Raw genomic sequence first — 19382 nt, forward strand, 5'->3', positions numbered from 1 at the left:
CAGTATAAAGAAGATATTTGAGCAGAAGAATTTCTAAGACTTTCTCCACATGATACTTTTTAATTACAAATAGAAAAATAGTACCTTTATAGTGGAAAAACCTGGTAAACACCACTTTAAGTGATCAAAGTTAACATCACCAATAATCATAATAATAATTCATAATAATATCATCACCATAACCATCACCAATGTCAATATCCTGATATGATGCACTAAGGGTACAACAGCATTTCTGTGATATTCTTGCCAAAAATACACAACCTGATCGTGAGAAAATATCAGAAAAACCCAAACTAATGGACATTCTACATATAAGTGGTCAATAACTCTTCAAAAAGGTCAAGAGTATTGAATGATGAAAACTGGAGAACAGTCACAGATTGGAGGAAACTAAGGAGACATGACTAAGTGTAATATGTGGGTTCTGGATTGGGTCTTGGACGAGAAAAAGGACATTAGTGGGGAAAGCTAGTGAAAGCTGATAAAGTCTGCAGATTAGTTAAGAGTATTTATTATTGTTGACTGCTTGGTTTCAATCATCGTTCTGTTACATAAAATGTTATGTAAAATGCTAACATTAGGGGAAGCTGGGTGAAGGGAAGTGCACTATCTTTTCAGCTTTACTATATGTTCAAAATTATTTCTTTAAAAAAAGAATTAGGAATTTGAAATGTAAATTTTGGGCAATGTTCCTGACTCAAATTGTCATTTTACTGATGCTTATGTGTAGGAGCAAAACTATCAGTAAGCTCTATTACCACTGTATTTCACACATTCTTCATGAAACTGGGGATCCAGGAAGGTCTTAGGGATCTTCTGTATTTTATTTTCATATCAGAATCAACAAGTAATGTAGTTTATTTTAAAACATGCCTTCCTTTTATGAGAACTTAACTCATAATGAAGCCATCATAGTTTGAAAAAAATCGAACTAATAGGAATTTTTGGTACAGAAATTTAACCACTCTATTCAGGCAACTGGAATAAGTATAATTATATAATAAAAACTTTATAATGTCCAAAAAACTTTTTTTATTACAAAAGAAGCACTATTTTGGCTTTTTGTTCCAAGTTTTTTACTAATTAATTGAATTAAAAATGTACAAAGTCGTCCCAGAACAAAAAGCAAACTATGTCTTAGCTAGAAAGATGAGAAGTTACTTAGTGACATAGCTAAAAGAAGTGGAATTGTGGAGGAGACAACTAGTTACCTCCCAGCATCTGTTCGTCATTCTCCTTTAGTAAAAGAACTCTGATTATTAGCTAGGTACAGTGCTTCCCTTGAAGCTAAGTGTGGCCATTTATTTTGGCCAATGACATACATGGGCTAGTGCTGTATGGAAACTTTCTGGAAGTCTCCTTAAAAAGGAAAAGGAAAACAATGTCCCTTTCCTTCGTCCTGTGGTGTAGAATATGACGGAGGAGTTCTAGTTGGATCAGGAGGGAAAAGACCCTAAGGATGATGGCATAATAAAATGGATGGACCCACCAGCCCATGGAACTGCCATACTGACCCTGGAACACCTAAATCCAGACTTACTTTATATGGCAGAGAAATAAATTATATGTTGTTAAACCACTGTTGCTATGATTTCTTTGTTACATGAAGCTCAACCCATTCCTGATACAGGAACATTATCAGAAAAGAGATGTGAAGGACTTTTATATTATAATTTTAGCAGACAAATACAACTCAGTGATAAGTGAGAAAGACAGCAAATAAGAAATGTAGATCTTAAGAAAGAGTATAAAATGGAAGATGTAAAATGAAGGCAGCAACTGGTTCTGAATGAGTTATATTAGAAGGTCACTGCAAAGTCCTTTAGTATCAGTATAAGGGGTGGCACAGAAGAATAAACTAGAATTTGGGGCTGTTAAATAAAGATGAAAAAAGAAATCATACTTAAATTCTCTAAGGTTCTAAATGATTAGAACCTTAGAGAAAATAATTACACTTCAAAATTATTTGGATAAAATTTGGCAGATTGTACTAGTCATCGGCTTTAGTTGCAAGGAAAAGAAAATTACTCTGGTTAATGTAAATAGAAAAGGAATTCATAGGATATTGAATAGCTTATACAATCACCAGGAAGACTGGAAAACCAGGCTCATAGAATGAGTAATTACCAAGGGAAGATGGGTGATCAGAACACAGCATAACACTGCTTATGACATGGATCAACTCAATCAGGGTGCCAATACCTTGCTGCTACATGGGTGCTGCTGGGCCCTGAATGGTCCTGCTGCCATGAGAATGAATTCTAACTATTCCTGCTTCTTTACTTCTCATGTTTTACATTGAAGGCTCCAGGAAGATGGCCAAATGTAGGTTGCTTCCCAAAACTTTATGAGAGTTTTTAAAAAACATCTGTATTTTTGAACTTCCATGGTGGGAGATGTGGCCTGCCTTTCCACTAAGGCTCCCACAGTGGCTCCCACACTGGCTCCCACACTGGCTCCCACAGTGGCAAACGAATGGGATTCAAACAGTGAGCACCCAAAAAGAGACAAATATGCAATACATTAAATAATTTGAAATATTTTAATGGAGTTGAACAGGAACATTGATGTTTATCTAAAAAATGTTTTAAGTTGCTTCACATCTATAAAGTGGGTATAGTAGACTCTGTGAGTTGCTCTTTTTGTCAGCCCAGATAATTCCCACCCACCCTCTCTTCAGATTCCTTTGGGAAACTCCTCCTTGAACATATGAGTTACTGTTGGGGCTGCTGATCATACGGGTAGGCAGGCAGGACCTGAAATTGAGATACGGACAATGGGAGAGGGTTCTTTATTTCCTCTACTGTAACTGCTTAACCAGGAGGATGTGAGTCTGAAGCCTCTGGAGGTATTTGCCTGCCACTAGGAGAGAATCTATTTGAAAGATAAAATAATGCAAACCAAGAGATGGAGACAGTCCTGACAGTGGTATTTGAATCTCTGGATGCAGTCTTTCCTTAAGATCTACACTTGGACTTCTCAATTACATGAGCCAATAAATCCTTCTGGGGGTTCAATTACTGTCATTTGCAACCAAAGTGTTCTGACTTAATATAATACATAAGATCTAGGAGATAATATTGTCTCTATTTTGAGTCCTACAATTAAAGAGTAATTTGAAAAAATACAGTTCCCTCACTTCCTACAGTGGGGGTTATTTGGCCGTCAGTTCATAAAATATGAAGCACTAAAAAAACAAGTTCATAAAATAGTTTTAAAACTAATGAAAATGCATCTTCTCTGAGCATCAGAGGAACTATGGCTTGGGAAAACAAAAGGTGTGAAGTTAACAATTGCTTGAAAAAGTCAAAAGCAGAAGTAAAAGGCACAGATTTAAGCTATACCATAGGAAATTCATGTTTGATGTAAGAATTTCCTAGTAGAAAATAAATAATTGAATGTTTCATAAGATTAACTTTTTAAAAAGATAAGAATCTGGCCTGTGTGATGTGGTATAAAGTTTAAATAACATTGTAATAAAAGTGAAGGGAGAGGAACCAAGATGGTGGAGTAGAAGGACGTGCTCTCACTCTCTCTTGCGAGAACACCAGAATCACAACTAGCTGCTAGAAAATCATCGACAGCAAGACACTGGAACTCGCCAAAGAAGAGACACCCCACATCCAAAGACAAAGGAGAAGCCACAATGAGACGGTAGGAGGGGAGCAATCACAGTAAAATCAAATCCCATAACTGGTGGGTGGGTGACTCACAGACTGGAGAACACATACCACAGAAGTCCACCCACTGGAGTGAAGGTTCTGAGCCCCATGTCAGGCTTCCCAACCTGGGGGTCCGGCAACGCGAGGAGGAATTCCCAGAGAATCAGAATTTGAAGTCTAGCAGGATTTCATTGCAGGATTTCAACAGGACTGGGGGATACAGAGACTCCACTCTTGGAGGGCACACACAAACTAGAGTGCGCATTGGGACCCAGGGGAAGGAGCAGTGACCCCAGGGGAGACTGAACCAGACCTACCTGCTAGTATTGGAGGGTCTCCTGCAGAGGTGCGGGGTGGCTGTGGCTCACGGAGGGGACAAGGACACTGGCAGCAGATGTTCTGGGAAGTACTCCTTGGTGTGAGTCCTCCCAGAGTCTGCCATTAGCCCCACAAAAGAGCCCAGGTAGGCTCCAGTGTTGGGTTGCCTCAGGCCAAACGCCCAACAGGGAGGGAATCCAGCCCCACCCATCAGCAGTCAAGCGGATTACAGTTTTACTGAGCTCTGCCCACCAGAGCAACAGCCAGCTCTACCCACCACCAGTCCCTCCCATCAGGAAACTTGCACAAGCCTCTTAGATAGCCTCATCCACCAGAGAGCAAACAGCAGAATCAAGAAGAACTACAATCCTGCAGCCTGTGGAACAAAAACCACATTCACAGAAAGATAGACAAGATGAAAAGGCAGAGAGTAATGTATGAGATGAAGGAACAAGATAAAATCCCAGAAAAACAACTAAATAAGGTGGAGATAGACAACCTTCCAGAAAACGAATTCAGAATAATGATAGTGAAGATGATCCAGGACCTCGGAAAAAGAATGGAGGCAAAGATCGAGAAGATGCAAGAAATGTTTAACAAAGACCTAGAAGAATTAAAGAACAAACAAACAGAGAGGAACAATACAATAACTGAAATGAAAACTACACTAGAAGGAATCAATAGCAGAATAACTGATGCAGAAGAACCGATATGTGACCTGGAAGACACAATGGTGGAATTCACTGCAGCAGAACAGAATAAAGAAAAAAGAATGAAAATAAATGAAGACAGCCTAAGAGACCTCTGGGACAACATTAAATGCAACAACATTCACATTATAGGGGTCCCAGAAGGAGAAGAGAGAGAGAAAGGACCTGAGAAAATATTCGAAGAGATTACAGTGGAAAACTTCACTAACATGGGAAAGGAAACAGCCACACAAGTCCAGGAAGGCAAGGAGTCCCATATAGGATAAACTCAAGGAGAAACACACCGAGACACATAGTAATCAATGGGCAAAAATTAAAGACAAAGAAAAATAACTGAAAGCAGCAAGGGAAAAACGACAAATAACATACAAGGGAACTCCCATAATGTTAGCTGATTTCTCAGCAGAAACTCTACAAGCCAGAAGGGAGTGGCATGATATATTTAAAGTGATGGAAGGGAAGAACCTACAACCAAGATTACTCTACCTGGCAAGGATATCATTCAGATTCGATGGAGAAATCTAAAGCTTTACAGACAAGCAAATGCTAAGAGAATTGGGCTTCCCTGGTGGCACAGTGGTTGAGAGTCCGCCTGCCGATGCAGGGGACACGGGTTCGTGCCCCGGTCCGGGAAGATCCCACATGCCGTGGAGCGGCTGGGCCTGTGAGCCATGGCCACTGAGCCTGTGTGTCTGGAGCCTGTGCTCTGCAACGGGAGAGGCCACAACAGTGAGAGGCCCCCATACCGCAAAAAAAAAAAAAAAAGCTAAGAGAATTCAGCACCACCAAACCAACTCTACAACATATGCTAAAGGAACTTCTCTAAGTGGGAAACATAAGAGAAGAAAAGGACCTACAAAAACAAACCAAAAACAATTAAGAAAATGGTCATAGGAACATACATATCGATAATTACCTTAAACATGAATGGATTAAATGCTCCAACCAAAAGACACAGGCTTGCTGAATGGATACAAAAATAAGACCCATCTATATGCTGTCTACAAGAGACCCACTTCAGACCTAGGGACACAAACAGACTGAAAGTGAGGGGATGGGAAAAGATATTCCATGCAAATGGAAATCAAAAGAAAGCTGGAGTAGCAATACTCATATCAGATAAAATAGACTGTAAAATAAAGAATGTTACAAGAGACAAGGAAGGACACTACATAATGATCAAAAGATCAATCCAAGAAGAAGATATAACAATTATAAATATATATGCACCCAACATAGGAGAACCACAATACATAAGGCAACTGCTAACAACTATAAAAGGGGAAATCGATAGTAACACAATAATAGTGGGGGACTTTAACACCTCACTTACACCAATGGACAGATCATCCAAAATGAAAATAAATAAGGAAACAGAAGCTTTAAGTGACACAACAGACCAGATAGATTTAACTGATATTTACAGGACATTCCATCCAAAAACAACAGATTACACTTTCTTCTCAAGTGCGCATGGAACATTCTCCAGGATAGATCACATCTTGGGTCACAAATCAAGCCTCAGTAAATATAATAAAATTGAAATCATATCAAGCATCTTTTCTGACCACATCGCTATGAGATTAGAAATGCATTACAGGGAAAAAAACGTAAAAAACACAAACACATGGAGACTAAACAATACGTTACTAAATAACCAAGAATCACTGAAGAAATCAAAGAGGAACTCAAAAAATAACTAGAGAAAAATGACAATGAAAACACGACGATCCAAAACCTATGGGATGCAGTAAAAGAGGTTCTAAGAGGGAAGTTTATAGCTATACAAGCCTACCTCAAGAAACAAGAAAAATCTCAAATAAACAATCCAACCTTACACCTAAAGGAACTAGAGAAAGAAGAACAAACAAAACCCAAAGTTAGCAGAAGGAAAGAAATCATAAATATCAGAGCAGAAATAAATAAAATAGAAACAAAGAAAACAATAGCAAAGATCAATAAAACTAAAAGCTGGTTCTTTGAGAAGATAAACAAAATTGATAAACCATTAGCCAGACTCATCAAGAAAAAGAGGGAGAGGACTCAAATCAATAAAATTAGAAATGAAAAACGAGAAGTTACAACAGACACCACAGAAATACAAAGCATCCTAAGAGACTACTAAAAGCAACTCTATGCCAATAAAATGGACAAATTCTTAGAAAGGTATAACCTTCCGAGACTGAACCAGGAAGAAATAGAAAATATGAACAGACCAATCACAAGTAATAAAATTGAAACTGTGATTAAAAATCTTCCAACAGGGCTTCCCTGGTGGCGCAGTGGTTGAGTGTCCACTTGCTGATGCAGAGGGCATGGGTTCATGCCCCAGTCTGGGAAGATCCCACATGCCGCGGAGCAGCTAGGCCTGTGAGCCATGGCCGCTAAGCCTGTGTGTCTGGAGCTGCTGCTCCGCAACGGGAGAGGCCACAACAGTGAGATGCCCGCGTAATGCAAAAAAAAAAAAAAAAAAAAAAATCTTCCAACAAACAAAAGTCCAGGACCAGATGGCTTCACAGGTGAATTCTATCAAACATTTAGAGAACAGCTAACACCTATCCTTCTCAAACTCTTCTAAAAATTGCGGAGGAAGGAACACTCCCAAACTCATCCTATGAGGCCACCATCACCCTGATACCAAAACCAGACAAAGATACTACAAAAAAAGAAAATTACAGACCAATATCATTGATGAATATAGATGCAAAAATTCTCAACAAAATACTTGCAAACAGAATCCAACATCACATTAAAAGGATCATACACCATGATCAAGTGGGATTTATCCGAGGGATGCAAGGATTCTTCAATATACGTAAATCAATCAATGTGATACACCATATTAACAAATTGAAGAAGAAAAACCATATGATCATCTCAATAGATGCAGAAAATGCTTTTGACAAAATTCAACTCCCATTTATGATAAAAACTCTCCAGAAAGTGGGCATAGAGGGAACCTACCTCTACATAATAAAGGCCATATACAACGAACCCACAGCCAACATCATTCTCAATGGTGAAAAACTGAAACCATTTCCTCTAAGATCAGGAACAAGACAAGGATGTCCACTCTCACCACTATTATTCAACATAGTTTTGGAAGTCCTAGAGAAGAAAAAGAAATAAAAGGAAAATCAGAGAAGAAAAAGAAATAAAAGGAATACAAATTGGAAAAGAAGAAGTAAAACTGTCACTGTTTGCAGATGACATGATACTGTACATAAAGAATCCTAAAGATGCCACCAGGAAACTACTAGAGCTAATCAATGAATTTCATAAAGTCACAGGATACAAAATTAATGCACAGAAATCTCTTGCATTCCTATACACTAATGATGAAAAATCTGAAAGAGAAATTAAGGAAACTCTCCCATTTACCACTGCAACAAAAAGAATAAAATACCTAGGTATAAACCTACCTGGGAGAAAAAAAACCCTGTATGCAGAAAACTATAAGACACTGATGAAAGAAATTAAAGATGATACCAACAGATGGGGAGATATACCACGTTCTTGGATTGGAAGAATCAATATTGTGAAAATGACTATGCTACCCAAAGCAATCTACAGATTCAATGCAATCCCTATCAAATTACCACTGGCATTTTTTACAGAACTAGAACAAAAATCTTAAAATTTGTATGGAGACAGAAAAAACCCCGAATAGCCAAAGCAGTCTTGAGGGAAAGAAACAGAGCTGGAGGAATCAGACTCCCTGACTTCAGACTATACTTCAAAGTACAGTAATCAAGACAATACGGTACCGGCACAAAAGCAGAAACATAGATCAATGGAACAAGATAGAAAGCTTAGAGATAAACCCATGCACCTATGTTCAACTAACCTATGACAAAGGAGGCAAGGATATACAATGGAGAAAAGACAGTCTCTTCAATAAGTGGTGCTGGGAAAACTGGACAGCTACATGTAAAAGAATGAAATTAAAACACTTCCTAACACCATATACAAAAATAAACTCAAAATGGATTCGAGACCTAAGTGTAAGACTGGACACTATAAAACTCTTAGAGGAAAACATAGGAAGAACACTCTTTGACATAAATCACAGCAAGATCTTTTTTGATCCACCTCCTAGAGTAATGGAAGTAAAAACAAAAATAAACAAATGGGACCTAATGAAACTTGAAAGCTTTTGCACAGCAAAGGAAACCATAAACAAGATGAAAAGACAACCCTCAGAATGGGAGAAAATGTTTGCAAACAAATCAACGGACAAAGGATTAATCTCCAAAATATATAAACAGCTCATGCAGCTCAATATTAAAAAAACAAACAAACCAATCCAAAACTGGGCAGAAGACCTAAATAGACATTTCTCCAAAGAAGACATACAGATGGCCAAGAAGCACATGAAAAGTTGCTCAACATCACTAATTATTAGAGAAATGAAAATCAAAACTACAATGAGGTATCACCTCACACCAGTTAGAATGGGCATCATCAGAAAATCTACAAACAACAAATGCTGGAGAAGGTGTGGAGAAAAGGGAACCCTCTTGCACTGTTGGTGGAAATGTAAATTGATACAGCCACTATGGAGAACAGTATGGAGGTTCCTTAAAAAACTAAAAATAGAATTACCATATGATCCAGCAATCCCACTACTGGGCATATACCCAGAGAAAATCATAATTCAAAAAGACACATGCACCCCAATTTTATTGCAGCATTATTTACAATAGCCAGGTCATGGAAGCAACCTAAATGCCCATCGACAAACAAATGGATAAAGAAGATGTGGTACATATATACAATGGAACATTACTCAGCCATAAAAGGAATGAAATTGGGTCATTTGTTGAGACGTGGACGGATCTAGAGACTGTCACACAGAGTGAAGTAAGTCAGAAAGAGAAAAACAAATATCGTATATCAATGCATATATGTGGAACCTAGAAAAATGGTACAGATGAACCTCTTTGCAGGGCGGAAATTGAGACACAGATGTAGAGAAGAAACGTATGGACACCAAGGGGGGAAAGTGGCGGTGGTGGTGGTGTGATGAATTGGGCGATTGGGATTGACATGTATACACTGATGTGTATAGAATTGATGACTAATAAGGCCCTGCTGTATAAAAAATAAAATTAAATTAAAAAATTTAAAAAAAGAGGGAGGAGATATGGGGATATATGTATAGCTGATTCACTTTGTTATACAGCAGAAACTAACACACCATTGTAAAGCAATAAAGACGTTAAAAAATAAAATTAAATAAATAAAATAAATAAATAAAATTAAAAAAAATAAATAAAAATTAAAAAAAAAACGTGAAGGGACCCATTGTAGTCATTTCTGTCATTACCTATCAATATAATCTTAACTTCTCAGGACCCCTGGTTTCTCACCTCTTTTTTTTTTTTTTTTTTTTTCGCGGTACATGGGCCTCTCACTGTTGTGGCCTCTCCCGTCGCGGAGCACAGGCTCCGGACGCGCAGGTTCAGCGGCCATGGCTCACAGGCCTAGCCGCTCTGCGGCATGTGGGATCTTCCCGGACTGGGGCACGAACCCATGTCCCCTGCATCGGCAGGCAGACTCTCAACCACTGCGCCACCTGGGAAGCCCTCTCATCTCTTAACACAAGCATCTCTTTCACCTCTAAAATTGTGACTGAGCATTAAAAGCTCATTTTGGTCTCACAATTACATTTCTTTAAACTACCAACATACATGCGCTAGTAGGACAGATGTCAAAATATTAATTTGAGCATAACAGAGAACAGAATTTGGGGATGTTCATTTTAAAAATTCTTTTTCCAACTGCTTAATGCATTTCATTTTTTCATTGTCTTGTACTCTTAAATCTATTAACTGGCCCTTTTTACAACTTCTGATACATATCTAGAAATCCATCCATAACTTTGTGACCATTGTAGTAAAATATAGAACATAAAATTTACCATTTTAACTTTTTTATTTTTTAATTGTGGTAAAAGATACATAAAATTTACGATCTGAACCACCTTTAATTGTACAGTCCAGTGGCATTAAGTACACTGTTGCACAGCCATCTATCTCTAGACCCCTTTTCACCTTGCAAAACTGATATTCCATTGTAATAATATTCCATTGTAAGTATATACCATATTTTGCTTATCCATTCGCCTGTCAACAGGCAAGGTTTGTTTCCCCCTTTTGGATATTGTGAATAACGCTGCTATGAACATTGGTGTAAAAATATCTGTTCGGGCTTCCCTGGTGGCGCAGTGGTTGAGAGTCCGCCTGCTGATGCAGGGGACGCGGGTTCGTGCCCTGGTCCGGGAGGATCCCACATGCCACGGAGCGGCTGGGCCCGTGAGCCGTGGTCGCTGAGCTTGCGCGTCCGGAGCCTGTGCTCACAGTGGGAGAGGCCACAGCAGTGAGAGGCCCGCGTACCGCAAAAAAAAAAAAAAAAAAAAAAAATCTGTTCAAGTCCCTGTTTTCAATTCTTTTGGTATATACTCAGAACTAGAATTTCTGAATCAAATTCCAAGTTTAATTTTTTTGAGGAACCACCATATCATTTTCCACAGCAGCTGCACCATTTCATATTCTCATTAGCAGTGCATGAGGGTTCAAGCTTGGGAATACTTTTAAACATAAAAAAATCAATTATTTTTAAATAACATATAGTGCTTCCAAAACAACACTGAAATGATTGTCTAAAACACCACCATGCTAATACAACTATCATTTTCTAAAATCTAAATGCTTTATCACTTGTATATTTTTACAGAATTATACTTTATATATTTTTTGGGTTTTTCCACATTATAAATCTAAGCATTTTCCATGATATTAGAAACCCAACATAATTATCATTTTAATATTTGAATTATATTCAACTAAAGGGAAATATTTTCTTAATCATACCTTTGAACACTCAAATTGCTTCCACTTTTACACCATTAAAAATATGCAATAAACACATACACGTATAAATCCTTTTTCTTCTGTTGAATACTTTCCATAGGAAGGTATTAATCAGCTAAAAGATGTGCACTTTTTTACAGAGTTTTTGGTAAATATCATTAATTTTTTTTTTTAATCAAAGGAGTCATATAGATTTGTATTACCCCAGCACTCTCACCAGAAGGAGCTGTGATGGGAGGTACCGTTATCCTTCTTCGTATCACTAATTCTCTAACAGATTGCTTATCACCTAGCAAACACACATGTTTACTAATAGAATTCATGAATGAATAAATGAGAATGCCATTTAACTGAATCCTAACTATCACTGAATCTTACTTCGTTTGCTAATTTAAGAGAACCAGTGCATTTTGGACTGGTTTAAACTATTTATTTTAACACAGTTAAAAATTTGGCCTTCAAATCAGGAGGTCCATAAAAGAATGACAATATGTAGGTCTTCTTGGCATTTAAACATTTTCCTACACATTTCCAATATGTAGGTCTTCTTGGTATTTAAACATTTTCCTATACATTTCCAAGTGTAATATAATTCCACTCAATTATAACCTTTCTTTCTAAACATAAAATATTACTGTGGGGCCACTTTCCTAACTTGCATAGTTTATGGTATTAGGTAGATACATCTCCTATTTAGCATTTATGTATAAGCAAATAAAATAGTATCAGCCATACTCTACTTATCATAACTGAAGTGTAACTGGCTCTATGTTTTCTTTGTTCTTTTTTCTTATGAATTTTCTATTGATTAAACTGTTGAGTCCTTTGACATTAAATGTTTGTTTTCATCTTTGTATTTGCCAAACTGACTAGCACAAAAAAAGAATCTGTACATAGTAGGTAACAATAAATATTCTGGTATATTTATTACGCTATATATTTATTTTCTATTTGATCTAATTGAGAATAAGTTTAAAGAATCATTACACATTACAAAGATCCCCTCTTTATGTTAAAGTAGTAGAATAAAATTATCAGATAAAAAGGAAGCTTTAAACTATCCTGATGTTTAATGTAGTATTCAAGTCTTCTTCATTGATTGTAAATTATAATGGGAATGTTACTAGAACTGTCAAATTCTTCCCAAAGCAATCTTCAAGCTAATCAACATAGACAATCACTCTTTTCACTTCTATAGCAAAAGGAAAATTTTAAGCAATATCTTTTGACTGTCTTGAAAATTGCTTAGTTGGAGGCTTTATTTTAAAATGCAACAAGCCTGAAATATTAAATGTAATTTGCAATGCAGCCTAGAGAAAGAATGAAGCATTTAGTACATTTTTCCTAACTGTTTCTGGTTGCTGCCTGGGTAGCTCCAGCACTTCTCTATCTTCAAAATCACCTTTGAGGGTTTCAACATCTTTTGACCACTACTTTTAATCAAAAAGGCTAAACATAAAATAATTTGACTCTTATGTGGCAAAAATCTTAACAACACTGGCTTTGACATTTTTATTTAATTGACCTTAAACAGAGATTCCTCAGAAAGTAAACTGTTGGCACTTAATGAATTCTGATTAAGGTGACACATTACCCATGTTAACATTGACAGAAATCACTGTCCCAGGAAAAAGTGGTCAATACTGAAGTTAGCAGAGTTTAGCTTTCCAATGATAATCATGTTTGTTTAGGTCTGCCTGACAATAAATAAGGCTCAATCTTTTGTTAAAAGATTGTTATTTAGAAAACTCATACACCTTAAAAATCTTGCACACACAAAAATGTTATAGCCTGTCTTTATTTCCACTCATACCATGAGATGTTTAACATGAAAATAATACAAAAGCAAAAATACAGAATTAAATGGAAATTTATGAGATGTAGCCCAATCTCTTAAAAGGAGGAAAGTGAAGTCCAGAGAGTTTGACTTGTTCAATGTCAAATTATTGAGTTTCTTGCAGAGAGTGAATTATAATTCAGATCTCATTATTTCTGATTAAATATGCTTTCTATAGTTCTATGAAAATCATTGGCCTTGCCCTTCACACTAAGAGCACTGTTTTCTTAATTTTCCACTATTTTAATCTGGAATAAAGTTCCCACATCCATTTATCCAACATGGAAGAAGAAAGCAGTTATTGAGTTCATGCTTTGATAAGGAGAGAGGAAAATACCGGTCTAGTAAATGGAGGTTATGAAAAGAAAAGTGGGCAAAGTATTTCAGAATGTTGTCAGGTAGAGCTGCTTTTACTTCTGAATAGAAGGAGTCATTCTCTTTGGGAGGAGGCAGTAATGGATGGGATGTTGGGGTTATAATTGAAAGGAGGGGAAAAACAGCTCAGTGCCCTCCTCATTGTTCTTAACGACTGTTCATTGTCTAATAAGGCAAACACTATTCACTATGTGCATCAGGAGAATCAGGAGAAAAAGGAATAAATTTTATTTCTGGAAGAATCCACATCATATTCAAGTTCGTATTTTTATGATGTATTATAGTTTTAAAGAAAATGTATAGTGGGGGAAAGAGACATAGATGAACAAAGGAAGTCTTTTTATAGAGTAAATGTAAGTTTTAGGTTTTCATAGCCCAATGTTCTAGCCCAGTGTACATTTGGGCATATCAATGATACAAGAACAAGTTGCCCAGGGATACTGGATTGTAGAATTCTGAGTGTACGACTGTACTCTAACTGGGCCATTTGGCGGAGGCGGGGGGAGTTTCATTTGATTTTTTCAGTAGAGAGTATGAGTATTTGTTTGGTATTATGTGTGTTAGGAAGGGCATATATGCCCTTATGCCCTTAAAATAAAGCTTATCTCTAAAATTTTATTCACTATTGTTGCCAGGAGAAAAAGTTATAAGGGAAAAAATTCACAGGGAAAAAAGAATCCACAGACAAGTTTTATATAAAAACCACAAACAAAAATGATTCATTGTTTCTTTTTTTTTTTTTTTTTGCGGTACATGGGCCTCTCACTGTTGTGGCCTCTCCCGTTGCGGAGCACAGGCTCCGGACGCGCAGGCTCAGAGGCCATGGCTCACGGACCTAACCGCTCCGCAGCATGTGGGATCTTCCTGGACCGGGGCACGAACCCGTGTCCCCCTGCATCGGCAGGTGTACTCTCAACCACTCTGCCACCAGGGAAGCCCTCATTGTTTCTTAACATATGGTTATTTCTACAAGTAAATGCATCTCTTTCTTGCACGCTGCTCTTTACTGGTATATACATTTTCCACTAATTACAAAGTCTTTTAGGAGGAAAATTTCTATGTAAAAACATGAATGTTATTGGCTTGAAATTTATAGACAGAGTTTTTTTAATGCAGTAGGATTAATGATTGTTCCGATATTCATTTCTATACACTGGCTTTTGTTTAAACCAAGAGCCTAAAAAGCACCTCTGGCAAATTTTTTTTAAATTACTGGCATAAATTTTATTAAAAATTGTTGTGCTTTAAAATTATATTGCTAAAGACAAACCACGTATGAAAATTTTTTCCATTAATACCTAGTCATTGCTGGTTCAATAAAACAGGATTATCATGTATTTTATTTTACATGTTATATATAACAGATACTTTTGATATGTATATTTTATGTATATATCTGTATGAATACACTAATCTGTGTATATTTTACATATATACTAAAATTAGGATTTTATACCCAACATTAGAAAGAAATCCTAATAATTTTGAGAATGTATACATAAATTCAGTAAATGTTCTCATTTAGCATAAAATGAACTAACTTTAAGGATTCCTATCGATGTAACTCTGAAGTGGTCAAGATTTTAAGCAGTCTCTGATGATCAGAGCTCAAAATTTACCAGTATACCAAATGACTTATTGTAACTTTTAACTGTAATATAACACTAAAAAATAGCATTTTTCTCCCTATGAAAGCATCAATACTGTAATCATTTATTCATAGAAACTAGCAACTACATTTTTCAAACTATTTTCTGGATTCCAAGTATTATTATAAAAACAAAAATCCACTGTGCCAGTTTTCTGGTTATACAGCAGCTTGGTGGAGTTTGGGGAAGGGTGGGGGGGTGTTTTTGATTGTCAACTTATTTTTGTTTGTTGGCTATTTTACGATTTGAAGATTATAAACGCAATACATATTGATTGCTAAAAATAAATTACCAGCGTAAGAGTAAAGGTAAAAAGTAAAAGTCCCCTTCCTATAAAACCCCAGATGGGCTTCCCTGGTGGCGCAGTGGTTGAGAGTCCGCCTGCCGATGCAGGCGGACACGGGTTCATGCCCCAGTCCGGGAAGATCCCACATGCAGCGGAGCGGCTGGGCCCGTGAGCCATGGCCGCTGAGCCTGCACGTCCGGAGCACCGCAAAGGGAGAGGCCACAACAGTGAGAGGCCCGCATACCGCCAAAAAAAAAAAAAAAAAAACAACCCAGTTTACCTTTTCAGAGGTTGAATTCTATCATAGTTTCCTATGTGTCCATTAAAGATAAGTTTATACAAACCATGCTCACGCATACATCTAGTTTTTACATAAGATCATACTGTACAAACTGTAGTGTAATTTAAATATTTCATACTTAATATAAGTTGGACATGCTTGCATAGAAGTACATGTAGGTGTACATCCTTTTCAAATTAATTTATTTAAAACTGTTCCCTATTTAAGAATGTTTTGCATTTTGCTATTGCAAATGTTTTAAGTACATTTTTGTACAAATATTGCTACCTACTTAGGTGAGATATCTGTAAAGGAAGGTATCTGTAAGGTATGTTTCTAGAGATAAAATTTCTCTGTCAAAGAGAACTGCATTTAAAATTTTGCTAGATGGAGCCAAGCTAAGTTTCAAAACGTACCTCTAAACTGCTATCCCACCAAAGCTGGTTATTGTTGATATTGTTGTTGTTATTTATATTTTTTGTATAATTTTACTTGCCAAATGTGGTTTCATATCCCCTAAATTATTTATCTGTGAGTAACCTCCAATTTTCATGTTTTTAAATATATTAACCTGAAGAAGGCATCACAATGCAAGCTCTAGGAAGTAATTCTAACCAGCGTGGACTTTCCCATTCAACAGCAATAGTATCATGAGTCTGGAGACATTATGAGAGGGTATATAAGCTTTCTTCTACCTTTAGGCAAATTACACCTAACTATCCCCCACCGCCACATTCTTATTTAATTACAACTTCAAACAGAAATTTTATCAGGCAAACTGTTTACTGCATTTCCTTATATATTCATTCTATAGGAAAGTGAAAAGAATGTTCACACAATTCTAAACAATTGGTACACTTATAAACAAAGAAGTTAGCAGGCAAATGCCAGGAAAAGGACACCAACTTGAGGTTACTAACTTCAGTTCTAGCATTAGAAATTAATGTTACTAATAATAAGACATCTTTTTCTTGGTAACACTGTCAACAGAAGAGGTTAACTGATGTTCCAAACTTAATACAGGACACTGGGGATAAAGACTATGAAATCTGCAGAGTCAACTCTTATTTATATATGCCAAAGTAAAGGGGAATCATTGTTATTAATTCAGATCTGCATGTAACTTAATTTTTGTAAAGAGTGAAATTGTAAATATGCCTGGGGATATTTACAGAGTTTGGTTACGCTTAAAATTTGATCTTTCAGTGAAGTTATATTCACAAACTTTTACAAAATGTAACATAACTTTAAAAAATGAAACTTTAGCCTTTTTTTTTTTTGTGTGGTACACGGGCCTCTCACTGCTGTGTCCTCTCCCGTTGCGGAGCACAGGCTCCGGATGCGCAGGCTCAGCGGCCATGGCTCACGGGCCCAGCCGCTCCACGGCATGTGGGATCTTCCCGGACTGGGGCACGAACCCGTATCCCCTGCATTGGCAGGCGGACTCTCAACCACTGCACCACCAGGGAAGCCCTGAAACTTTAGCCTTTTAAATACTGCAATTTAGTGATTTCCAAGCTACTAATAATTCTGTGTTCCTTTTTAAATGACTATGTAAAGTAAGTTCCAGTGGTGATAACTTTCTAAAATAATATTAATTGAAACACCTCTAGAATTAAAAATCTAATCTATGGAGTTACTGATGTGAAATAATTAAATTTAAAAGCTACACAATAAAATTCAAAATTCTTCATCAAAATCAAAACCTGAGAAACTCTATCCTTTCACCCTACAGGAATTACTGTAAGATTTTCAGAACTGTAATTTAAAATATATTGTCTTTTATAACAAAGCTTAAAACCAATTAATGGCAAAGCTATGATTATATTATATATTATTTGTTCTACTTATGAATGTTTGTGTGGTATGAGATATTTTCTATAATAAAGGAAGCTTCAGTATGAAACTTTACAATTAACAAGGGTCACTCCCTGTCTTTAATATCCTCATAACCCAATGTCACCCAACTCAAGTGCCTGTGAATATGCTGGAACATACTAAAATTTCTACCCATCACATGCCCATTCACTTGGCCTTTGTATACATTTACATGCATATCACGATCTGTGATATAAAAGCAATGAGATGAATTTCAACAAGCCATGTAAGAAATCAATCATTTTATAGTCCCTTTCGTCTTCTCTCCTGATGCTTTTCTTTGCAGCCACTAATATCCAAATCTTGGCATTCAATTCCAATATTGTGATTTCAACTTTTTTTAAAATGTAGAATACAGGGAGGGTACAGAGAGGGTAACTTTCACATAGGAGCTCCTTGGTTTCAGGGAGACTGAGAGGAGGTTCAAAGGACCCTCTTGCATCTGCTATTCCTTAAGTAACTTTAATTCAAAATAATCAATATGCCACTGTGGAATATTTTGGGGTGGCCTGCCCAGGCCCCAGTAGTTCTAACTCAGGCTTCCAGACCCCAGAGCTTCTACTCTTAACCACTCTATATTGACTTCCTAGCGGTAGCTGATGCTTCAAAGATGCTTAATGTGGTACCGTGACCCATGATGACTGAGGTTCCCCAAAAGACTGGAAAACATTAGGGATGGACCAAATGCACACTTCCTATTCACATCAAACTAGGAAAAGTCCTATCTGCAAATTGTATCCTCGAAAGCAAGTATATATGTACCTCATTGTCATGGATGGCGCCCAGGGTTTTCTTCCATATGCTTTCAACAAACTACATTTTTCCTCTAGATAGATTTATATCTTCTTTTTTTATAAGCCTTGGCTTTCTTTTGATTAATACCAAAAGGTTTTCCCCATTATGGCCTGAAAACCTAAGTGCTTAAGAACTAAGCCATCATTTTCAGTAAAGCCACAAAAGAAACAAAAAAGGGCGCATTCATAGTTCTTAGATACGGAGATCCTTATCTAAAGACGGTCCTCAAGCCAATCAGAAGTCTCGTGTATGCAGAACTGCTAGGTTATCAATCACGTGGGAAAACTCGGGTAACTTGATACCAACAAATTGGCTTCAACGTTCCGGTACACGTACCTCTAAATCGTCAGAGACCAATTTAAAGATCTCAGGGGCCGCCTCCTGGGCTCCCAACAGGCAACTTGGAAGGTGTCCAGAGCTTGGAGAAGCAATGAAACTTGGTGGAAAATGGAGGCAGTGGGTGATGGGCATGCGTTTAATTTTTAAACTAGCAAAACTGGGGACTTCGCGGGCACCCTGTAAAGATTCCCGGCCCTGAAATTAATACCACTAATAATAGTCTGCCAGTTTTTTGTTTTGTTTTGTTTTTGATGGAACACGATAACTTTGCCTTATTTTATTAATAAACAGATACTTTAGTGGCATGTTTCACTTATGGGTATTTTGGTTCCTAGTATTTAAAATAGTCACAAATCCAATCATGGGGGGAAAAAA

At 37.0% G+C, this 19382-nt stretch overlaps 1 protein-coding gene across 2 annotated transcripts in view; it reads right to left on the reverse strand.

Annotated features, from left to right (window-relative positions):
• LOC111173101 (uncharacterized) overlaps positions 1 to 19382 on the reverse strand; it is a 161045-nt gene that overhangs the window by 113614 nt on the left and 28049 nt on the right. The gene's annotated exons all lie outside the window — the stretch shown is intronic.

This window comes from Delphinapterus leucas, chromosome 2, assembly GCF_059928025.1.
Source record: "Delphinapterus leucas isolate spDelLeu-1000000601 "Yukka" chromosome 2, BTC_Dleu_Yukka2, whole genome shotgun sequence".
NCBI lineage: Eukaryota > Metazoa > Chordata > Mammalia > Artiodactyla > Monodontidae > Delphinapterus > Delphinapterus leucas.